This window comes from Lactuca virosa, chromosome 3 (assembly GCF_052849685.1).
Source record: "Lactuca virosa cultivar CGN04683 chromosome 3, Lactuca_virosa_CGN04683_v6, whole genome shotgun sequence".
Classification (NCBI taxonomy): Eukaryota; Viridiplantae; Streptophyta; class Magnoliopsida; order Asterales; family Asteraceae; genus Lactuca; species Lactuca virosa.
In genome coordinates this window covers 165,768,746-165,780,233 of record NC_136428.1, presented here as the reverse complement: position 1 = coordinate 165,780,233, position 11,488 = coordinate 165,768,746, and the positions used below count along the sequence as shown (strand labels likewise).

The 11,488-nt window shown below is 37.4% G+C and overlaps 1 long non-coding RNA gene across 1 annotated transcript; it reads left to right on the top strand.

The window, feature by feature from the left end:
- Positions 1–855: 855 nt before the first annotated feature.
- Positions 856–1,779, top strand: LOC145162719 (uncharacterized). Its single transcript, XR_013739273.1, has 2 exons — positions 856–1,082; positions 1,177–1,779. It is a non-coding gene; the product is annotated as an uncharacterized LOC145162719 (long non-coding RNA).
- Positions 1,780–11,488: the final 9,709 nt, after the last annotated feature.

The window sequence follows — 11,488 nt, the reverse complement described above, 5'->3', positions numbered from 1 at the left end:
TAGTCACATGAAAGATGAAACATCGAAACCATTACTTATTTTTACCATATCATCAGTTTGTTCATTTCTTGAAAACTTTCTAAAAAAACGTCTTTTAAATTTTAACCAATCGGTTGAAAATTCAAAGTCTTGTTTAAACTAATATATAGATTTATGGATGTTTGAGTACTATTAAAATTTTTAGGGAAAATACCGGCAATAGTCAAAAAATGGGGGGTAAATTCAAAATTTAGACATGAAAATGGACATTTCCAGGTATAGACATGCATTCTGCGGAGGTAGCTCCGCGGAGCTCCGCGGAATGTACTGTAACTCCGCGGAATGGATCTTTAGAATTTTTTTTTTCACATCGTTTATTCAGGGTTTATATTAATTCCACAACTAATTATTTTCAAAAAAAAGATTATGATAGTATGATAATCTTTGCTTGAAAATAATTAGTTGGGGAATGAATATAAATCTCGAAGAATCGATGTGAAAAAAAAAAACTGGAGATCCATTCCTCGGAGCTACCTCCGCGGAATGAGTTCATTCCTCGGAGGTAGCTCCGCGAAATGGATCTTGAGGTTTTTTTTTTTTTTTAATACACTCATTTATTTACGATTTTGTCATTCCGCGGAGCTACAGTAGATTCCGCGGAGCTACCTCCGCGAAATCCATGCCTATATCTGGAAATCCAATTTTTTGTGTCTATTTTTTGAAAATACCCTTATTTTTTTACTATTGCTGGTATTTTTCCCAAATTTTTATTGGTGTAATAAAAGTACAAAAATACATTTCATTTAACCCTAAATAATTATTTTTCAACAAACGGATGTACTATATATAATTACTTTGCATTGGGCAACCCGTGACTATGTATATTTCTTGCCACTTGCATCATCCTCTTCTCTTTGTGACCATAGTCTCCAGAACACGTATCAATTAAGAGTCGTTCTCATCACTGACACTATTTGATGCATCGTCATGATCATGTCTCCGGTGATTAGCGAAGCACTCTTATCCGGTTACACCACAAACTCCGCCACCCTACGCCGCCGCACCCACTTGGTTCAATCTTTCTCGGTTGTTTTCCTCTACTGGTTCTACGTCTTCTCATGAAACCAAATACCTTCATATTTCACTAGTATTATCTACATATTTGAACTTATATTCTCTTGTTTTTCTGTGATCAAGACTGTATTTCGATTTATGATCAACATGGCAGCTTGTGGTGTGACAAAATTTACCGAGTCAACTCAAACCCTTGTGTTGGTTTCTAATGATAATCATGATTCAGTCTCGAAGAAGCAAAAAAGAACCATATCGAACAGGGAATCTGCTAGGAAATCGAGGATACGCAAGAAGAAACACATGGATGATCTTGTACGACAAGTGAGTCAACTCGTGAGTGATAACAAATGCATGGCCATCAACTTGAAAGATACAACTCAGATGTTCATCAAGATGGACTCCGACAATTCGGTTCTTAAAGCTCAATTGGCTGAGTTGACTCACCAATTCGAGTCACTCAATGAGATTAGTAATGGATTCAACTTACTCATGAATGATGACCATGAAAATGAAGCATGGTGCGGATGGTGAGGTCTTCATTGCAATTACATGATGCATGAAAATCATCATTTTCTGGTTGACATGTTCTTGAATTAATAAATCTTAAAAATAGCTCTTTAAACAACGTACTTATGCTGTTGGTGTACATTATCCAAATATTTATGATTCAAGAGCGTCACACTATGATTCAAATGTTTTCAATAAACAGATTACATTTAAAGATTATCTAGTGGATTATTAGAATTCATACAAAACGAACCGTTATAGATATGCCTCTTTGAATTGTTTTTAATGAAAATTTTATTTGAAATTAGCAAGAAGCTAGGCAATTACAAAAAGATAGTACATCAGGTTATCAACCAAAACCCTCAATTTAAATCCCCTCATCCCCACTTGGTCCTATAAGAAAGCGACATGTTTAAACTCATTGACAAGCATTGGAGTAGCTAGTTTTCACATTAATTACGATTAAAAACAAGATTGTTCCTATAATTCCAAATTACCAAAAAAAAAAAAAAGCATTGACAATATCCACCGAGTCCTCGAGCCTTGAACCTGTCCACTAGTTGTTAGTCGTAACCACTAGAGCTTCAACGAAGGGTTAGATATATTTGGAGTCTAAAAATGTCTCTCCAGAAGAAACTTTATGGAGAGAATAAAGACTTCAACATATATAGAGATATAAGAGACCGTGTCACATCGAGTCTCCGAGCCTTAAACTTGTCCTGTAGTTGTTAGTCATAACCACTAGAGCTTCAATGAAGTATAAGATATTTGTGGAGTTTAAGATTATATTAAAAGAGCCCTTATGGAGAGAATGAAGACTCCAATATATATAGAAACATAAGACACTGTGTCACACCGATATAAAAACACTAACACTCATGGGCGGACCTCGTATGTAGCACATGGTAACACTACCCCTAAGAGAAGAAGGCTCGATGATGTCAAACAAGAATGTGTTCGTCTATGTGGGTGCGGACGCAAGATCTGATACTATGTAAAATATATCTGGAGTCTAAGATTTTCTCCTCAAAATAGCCCTTAAGAAGAGAAGGAGACTCCAACATATATAGAGACATAACGGACCCTGCTGCACCAATATCGGATAAACTAACATGAATATGAGATTGGTTGAGAGGGGATATTTGTCCACTAATTGTAAAGAGCCGCCCCCACCTCCTTTGTAGTTGAACACAAAGAAAATACTCGATCTTCAGTTCCATCAAAAACATTACACCAATTTGTAAATTGTAAAGTCAGTCGACTCAATAAACTCTTTGTCGATCTCCTTTCTAAGCTAAAACACAGTGGAATAACATCACCTAGCGACGATGTTGCGTTTTCGCCTAGAAGTTATCCGGATTATCAGCTATATAAACTAGGTCATCTAATATAAAGAGGTAGCCATTCAAGATTAATGTGACAGATCAAGCCCGACACAAACCTCTCGTGAACCTGTGCACACGCAACACCTATACCCTCGTTTTCACCATAAAAATACCTAATTACCTTCTTCCATAATGTGCATGTCCCGCTTGTGAACCGCCACCACCACTTAGATTAGTAGTTAACATATCAGGGTTGAGTGTCTTTAGACCACTGATGTCCAAACCACCATTTCTATTTACTAATCGATTTTTCAAGATATTTTTAGAAAATCACATTAATTCATGAATATAATTTTACTTTAGTTATAAAAAATGTTAATTCCAATCTTAAAAAAAAATATATCAATGGTAAAACACATTTATCTGACCTTAGAATTAAAAATACTTTCATGACGTTTAATAAATTAACATCGACTATTTTTTGTCTAGGAAAAATATATATTCTTAAATGATAAAAACACCTTTAATTGTGATATCGTACCTATTTTCTAAATAACTTACTTGTCCGGTTTGTCTTCACATGCACATATTTATTTGAATTATATGCATATATCGATCATGATCAATTTGCGCTCGTTATGGTTTTTTGGTTTATTAAACGTATTTGGTCCACTATTCACTAGATAATACCACTAAATAATTGGTATTATTGAACCATTGCTTCTACATTTTGTAATTGAATGGTCAAAAGTGTGATACCATGATCTAGAATGTAGATAAAGGGTCTAACTTTAGAATGCAGATAAATGGTCTAACTCATACATAATGAAAGAATACGAATAAATCTTAACCATTGATTGATATATCTATCCGATATCGATGGCTAGGAAAGAGAGACATTAGATATGTTTATGGGTGGTGGGTGGTCATTTTTGTTGGCATTTGTTTAAGATACCCTTGGAGCTATAATGGGAAGTTGATGACATCAAAGCTAAATTATTGGCAACCAAAGATATATCAAAAAACTATATAAATCATATCTTAATCAATCTTCTATATCCACAGCTTACGAGATGTATTTGTTCTTTTAAATATCTTCATCCAACATGACAAAAGTCTAATCTACCATTACACATTATATATATATATATATATATATATATATATATATATATATATATATATATATATATATATATAGGGTTAGATTCATGTGAGACAAATGAATTTTGTGAGACAAAGGGACCAAATCTTGATCACTCATCTCAAATAATTAGTGGCTAGGAATAAAACATAAAAACACTATAAAAAGGCTGATGTAGGTGGTGGCAATTTTGAAAATATGTCAAAGTTTGTGATTAACTATGGACCAGGAGGGATAGCTCTGTTATTTTGCACTCAAATCATATGAGAGCTTATTCTTTTCTTCCCGATTGTGATTTGCTTCTTCTTTCTGTCACACCCCCAAACCAAGGATGGCGGAAACGTTCGGGGGTGGCGGACTTCATGTATAGTATCACAACAACGAGTATAATAGTGCTCAAAGTAAATACAACCATCATAAATATAATTGAAAAGGTTACACCATAGCTTATGTTTACATGTTTCAAAATCAATTACATTATGATGACAAAATGAACTGTTTGACGATTTAACGTCTCATCCTCAAAATGCTGTTGGTTTCCCGTTTCACTGATTTCGTGAGAATACAAGTAGTTTTGAAAAGTGTCAACAATTAAGTTGGTGAGTTCATAAGAGTTTTGCTTGAGCAAGAAACCGTTTTCCTGGTAAAAGCGATTGAGTATGATTCCCAGAAAAATCCAATATTTTCTTAGTTAAGTATGAAATAAATGCTCCTATGTTATGTAATAATGAATCCTAGAAAGACCCGTAGATTCCTTCTATAATCATCCAGTGTATATAAGTTATATAAAATTCAAGTTAAATAAACCGTCGAATATAATGGGTCTGCCCTAGGTCCACAACCAAACAAAGAACAGGAAGTAAGGCGGGCCCACCAATTCTAAGTCGATTGTGACTAAATTCGTATATAACTCTGGCATAAACACTTAGCAATTATAGCTGAAGTCTAACAATTCTAGATGAAATGTAGTTTAACAGAAATATGTTTCCAAAGAAAATCCAATGTTTTCCTTATAAAAGTTATGTAGCCTTAGATGTCCAGACCGAAATAAACAAGTATTTTTCCATACTTAAAGTAATTCATGTGAGTTAAATTGACATAACTCGCTAATTTAAAAGTAAAACCCGTAAATCTTATGATTTGTTAATACCACATGTGAGCTATTATAACCATGCTAAGACTCAGACGGCCTCGTAATACGACGTTCTTCAAGCGTCGCAAGTTAAATGACACTTGTCACCCCAGACCTGCCGGTCTAGCTGTTGCATGCAGCTCAGGTGTGGGTTTGTCAGACCCAATATAGATCTATACACAACTATCACGCTCTCCCTACAAGAGACTCTGGTTACAATTTACAGGACTTTTGATTTCGTTACTTTGGAAGTAACGCGGAGCGAATGTCTCACAAATTTATTCATTAACAGATTTACGTGAACTGAACTGCAAACCTTTGGTAAATGAGTTTGAAATGTAAATGATACATAAACTATACCTATTATAGTTTATCCAAAACGTTTGTAATGTAAAAGAACCCCTTTTATGAAAATACATTAGTGCTATGAGTCCATAAACTATTACTATTATGTAGTATATGAAAAACCCATTTGTTTTGAGAGTAAAACCTTTCTCATGTAGTAAACATCCATAAACTATGCTTATTATAGTTTATTACATGTGTTCGAAATGAATGAAGAATCTTCATCATGAATGACTAAATTTCAGTTTATGATGATAAACTAACAAGAAAGTACCTTCAATATTTAGAACTTATTGTTATACATTTTGCTCAACATAATACAAAGTGTTATGAAAGTTATAAGCTGTTAACTAGTTTTTAACCTTTCTGCACTGTTTTAGAAAAATCATACGAACTCGAAAACTGAATCCATAAATTCTGAGAGTTCATAAAATGTATCTAGTTTATTCATAATTTTTATTATGATTTTTAGAAGCCTTGAACTTGTGTTAAAATGTTCATATTCACAGTCTGGTCCGAATACGTTTCTGAAATGATAGACAGTTTTGTAAAAATCACCATAAATCGTAGAAAAATCATATGGAGATGTGCAAATAGTCATTTTAAAGGTATGAACCTGAACTATTTGCATATTAAACAGTTTTGAAAGATATTAAGTTTAAGATAGTAAAAGCAGTCCGTGAATAAGACTCAACTTTTCTGATGAAAGCTGTTGTTTGAGTTTAGTTATGTTCTTGGTGTTTTAACTTGTATTCCCCCTCTTAAAACTTAAGAAAAACATGAAAAGATAGGGGTATGAACTCACCTTGAGTGATTTCAGAAGATGGATGATGAAGAAGAGAAGTGTTCAACTCAAGAACACTTAGAAGATGCTTGATGATTCGAAGATCTAACAACAAATATGACGATATTTGTGTAAGAAACCTATGATTTGAGTAGAAAGGAGTGAAATAATCATATGGAGGATGATAATACTTACCAAAAGTAGAAGAAAAGCTTGGAGAATAGCCTTGAATCTCAAAATTTAGAGAGAGAAGTGAGAGAGAATGGAGTTTGTTCTTTGGTGGAAAATGAGAGAAAGGTGAGGAGAGAGGGGAGTTTTCCAGCCTTTGATCAATGATGTGGCTGGGGAAATGATGAAAAGAGTACAATGAAAGGACTAGGTATAGGTGAAAAGTGAGTGGGGGTTGTACTATGAAGGTATGGGGAGGTTGCTTGTGTCCTTGTCCAAAGGATAAGTCAACACTCCACCTAAATATCTCACCAAATAGATTTTATTCTTAGGCAAAGATTTTCCCCAAAATATAGTTAAAATATGAATATTTGGGGTTTATTATGTTAAAATACGAGTTTGGGTGAAAATCCCGCGTTAAAATCTCGAAAAACGGGCTTAAAACGAAGTTTGGGTCAAAAACCGGCAATAGGGACCGAACCTGCGAGGTTCGGCTCTTAGGAGTATGAGAACCGAGAGGAAGGGAGAAGGAACCGAGAGAAGAAGGAGAAGACCGAAGGTGCGAGGGGGAGGGCCGAAGGTCAGGCCTCGGTCCGAAGTAGCTAGGGAACCGAAATAGACCGAACCCTCGGTCCATTTCGGCTGAGAGGGTTTCGGTTCTGATGCATGTTCGGTCCGAGAATAGGAGGTTCGTTTCTGACAGGTTCGCTTCTGACAAGTTTGGCTCCTAAGATGTTCGGTTCCTAAGAGGGTTCGACTCCTTAAGAGGTTTCGGCTCCTTAAGAGGGTTCGGCTCCTTAAGACTGTTTTTCGCGTAGACTTCCGTTTTCGAGCGGTTTTCGACTAATTTGAGGGTCGGGATGCCCCGAGTGATTATAAGAAGTTGAGAGAGATTTTGAGAGAGATTTGGGAGAGATTTCACACTCTTGGAGATATTTCTCATACATAGAGAGATTTGGGAGAGATTTCGCATACTTAGAGAGATTTCTCATACAGAGAGAGATTTTGGGAGAGATTTCACATTCTTGGAGAGATTTCTCATACAGAGAGAGATTTGGGAGAGATTTCACATACTTGGAGAGATTTGGGAGAGATTTCACATTCTTGGAGAGATTTTTCATACAGAGAGAGATTTGGGAGTGATTTCACATACTTGGAGAGATTTGGGAGAGATTTCACATTCTTGGAGAGATTTCTCATATAGAGAGAGATCTTGGGATAGATTTCACATTCTTGGAGAGATTTCTCATACAGAGCGAGATCTGGGAGAGATTTCACATACTCGGAGAGATTTGGGAGAGATTTGAGGTAGAGAGAGATAGAGTGAAAGAGATCGAGAGAGACTTCGTTTGCGACCTTTTTAAGTGTTTGGCTTTGTAACACAAGGTTTGTAAACCTCGTTAAGTCTCGTTATGATTGTTATATGCCCCCGAGGGTTAAGGAATAATGTTTTATCGAATAGTTTCATCACTTGCCCTAATTAGGGTTTAGAATTTCCGAACACATGAAAACTCTAAGTGATACTTTGTATTAGGATTGCGAGTTGTACAATAAGAAACGAAATGGAAACCCTAATATACAAGGGTTAGATGAGTTGACAGTTTGACTTGTTGACTTTAACTTGGCCAAAAATTGACGGTTGTCACACCATCCCCCCGTTAGAAAGAATTTCGTCCCGAAATTAGTGTTTCGACTGGTACTTCAAGAATTTGGAGGAAGGATGGGGGAACTTTTCGTAGTACAAGAAATTGATATGGTGGGGACCAATCCGCCTGGTGTTAATTGACGACCTTGGAATTTCTTATTGTAACTTGAGCTGAGTCAATTTAAAAGGAGTTATTGTTTTGGAATGATAGTGTATTATACGTGTGCCTTTATGCTCTCCGTCTTATCCTTGTTTGTTACAACTATGAACATTTTATAATGTAATTAGTGAGTACTAGCATTACGAATGCTTTATCAATTTGTGACGAATTTTTGCATTATAAGTCCTACCAGATCTTTTATAATCGCTTGGTGTAAACTAGTCATGTATCATTTAGATTGCAAGGGCATTCGAATGAGTGACTCCGCCTTAAGCCCACAACCAAACCAGGAACAGGAAATAAAGCGGAATTACACATTCTAAGTCCATAGAATCTTAATGATATATGACCACAATGTTTACACTAGCCGTCATAGATTCACTTGTAAAAACCCTGCGTTTTTATTTAGATGATAAGACTTATTCGGGTTTTGCCGTGTTCTCGAGATGCTTCCAGTCTTTCTCGAATTTGTACTAAGTCATAAGTGATAACTTCTCCTCGGAGCACTGCATAGGGTCTGCCTTAGTGTTTCTCGTTTGATTAGATCGGTAGGGAACATATGGGTTCGGTTTACACGACTAAACTTATTCGGGTGGTAGAACGTTCACTCGCACTCCTGGGTAGCCTTGTCCCGCAGTTCAAGGTAGGACTCGTACCTGGTCCATCCATCATTTACTTGCGCATATAGGTCATATATGTAATTAAGGTTGGTAAGACAGTTGGATGGGCGACTCTGCCCCAAGTCCACAACCAGACAAGGAACAGGAAATAAGGCGGAAACACACATCCAATGTCTGTAGAATCTTAATTATATATTATCCTCGCGTGTACACTTAGTAGTGATAGACTAACCGTATTCGTCCCAAGCTTCTGCGCTTGAACCTTATCTGTTGTATGCGTGACGTTCCCGAAGGGTCTTCTGGAAATACTTGTGGAAGGGTTTCGGAAGGTATAATACTCTTATGGTGAGTGTATTGGGGTTTCACAGCGAGAGATGACTCGGAGGTCCGTGTCGGATTTGTGTTTATGAGAGACGAAGGTTCCGATATTCAGAGGGTTAGGTGAAGGGTCCTTTCGTAGCCGTTAAATCGGGAAGGTGAGGACTATACCAATCGAAATTGAATGATGACAACAGTATCTTTTTAGATAAAACATGTGTTAAGCTGTATTCGCAAGAAATGCTCATTAGAGTGATAGAGTATCTTGTGTTTCTTTTCAGTGTGTTCCGTTTTGTTCGATGTTATTATTACTGCAGATGATTCATACCACATCGTCTAGCGCTGGTAGTGAGTGTGTTCTGATAGCTAGTAATGATACTTTATATCATGATCCCCAACCGGTCACTCTATGATCGAGTGATATATGCAAGTCGCTTGTAATTTGGTATTGGTGAAATCGCCGAGTGAGTGGCTCTACCCTAACCCCACTACTAGACATGGAACAGGAGTCAGGATGGAATTATTCGATTTAAGTCTTTATTATTTTGATTATAATTATCCCTGACGTATACCCAAAGTCGTCACAGCTCGCTGGTAATGATCCTAGGGTCATATATGAGTGTCTTTGATTTGATTTGAACGAGAGAGTATTTTAACTACTTTTTGAAAGACGGTAATTTTAGCAAGCATACCAAATTCATTACAAACATATGGTACTCAAACGTTTTTGTCGTTGGAAACATTACAAAAGTCCTAATAGGGTTCCCTTGTCGCTCCAGCTGGTTTGTTCGTCACACTCCTCCTGCTCCCCCGTCATTTTTCTCAGTTGGACAGTCCCTCTTGAAGTGTCCCATTCCACCGCATAGATGGCATACTGGATTTACCCTGGCATTGGGGATTGAAGCGATGCGTTGGGTCTGGGTCCTGGAGGAACGGGCAGTATGTCCGTTCTTGTTGCAGTTCTTACAGTGCAACACCCGGCAAACCCCATTATAATTGTAGCTACACTTGTTACACTTTGGGAGTGTTCCATTATATGGTTTGGCCGGTGCTTGGGTGACAGACCTTGTGGCTAGTGTCGAGGCATGAGTCATGACTGCTGTTGTAATTACAGGGGCAACCACGGATTGTTGTACCTTTATGCGTTTTTGAGATAGGTTACGCTTCATTCTGAACCCAAAACTTTCGTTTCTTGCTCTTGGGTTTGTGGTCTGAGGCGTCTTCGTCGACAGACACCCGTTGGCGTTCTTGATTGTTACTGCGGTTAGAATTTCCAACACCGCCTTCACCTCTGCTGGTGTTGTTAGCATTGAGTTGCGCCATGACGGCTGTCACGGCTGCCGTGACCACAGCTTGAAAAGTAGCAGAGTCTATCTGTAGGATTGCTGCCTTGCTTATTGGCTGGTTACCTCCTTGTGAAGACATAATCCTGTTGCATGGAGAGGAACGATGTCGTGAGTGGGGATGATTATCTCTAGCTATATCCTTACCATTTATATACACATGTATAAATTTTGCACTTTACTGAACTATTCTCGGTGTTTCTGCTAACGTTCCTAAGACGGAGTTATGGTAGTGGATAGAAGTAGGTTTCATACGGGCGTTAAGCTTTACTCATCTTGGGATCATGTTTGTCCAAACACACTTAGCTGAGAAGTTTTGATAGGATCTGGTGCATTAGTGCTGGTATGATCGCACCCTCATAGGTCTATGAAAAAGGCACCTTTCAACTATGAGGCTTAAAAAGGTGAGATGATAGTGAGTCTTGAATAAGGGTTTATACGTCGGGAGTTATTTATCTTAGTTCTGAGTGTATCGTGTTCCGGTTGTTTATGGTGTTTTGAAAATAGTTCATAACGAGAGTCTATATATGATAAACTTATGAATTTTAGTAGTATTGCTCCCAAATGAAATAATACGCATGCCCCTTTTATTTGTATGATTTTAGCATATTTAGTTTTTAGAGGAAGGTTTTGAGTCTGATGCAGGTCCACACCACATCAATGCAAGAAAAGTTTGGACCGCAAATAAATCTCTTGACTAGTGTAATCACTAACTCGCGGGGTCGGGCCTACACATGGAGGGGAGCAGCACCAACGCATACTCATGAACCTAATCTACAAGGTCTTGTGAGCAGTATGAACTCTACTCGCGACGATCCGTCCCTTGTGATGCCTGAGGCAAAGTCGATGCACCTTGCAACTCTGCCAATCGACGCTTGGCTGCAACCATTCTCTCTTTGAATGTCGTGTGTCTATCCTGTTACTCTTTTGCCTCTGCCCGAGCG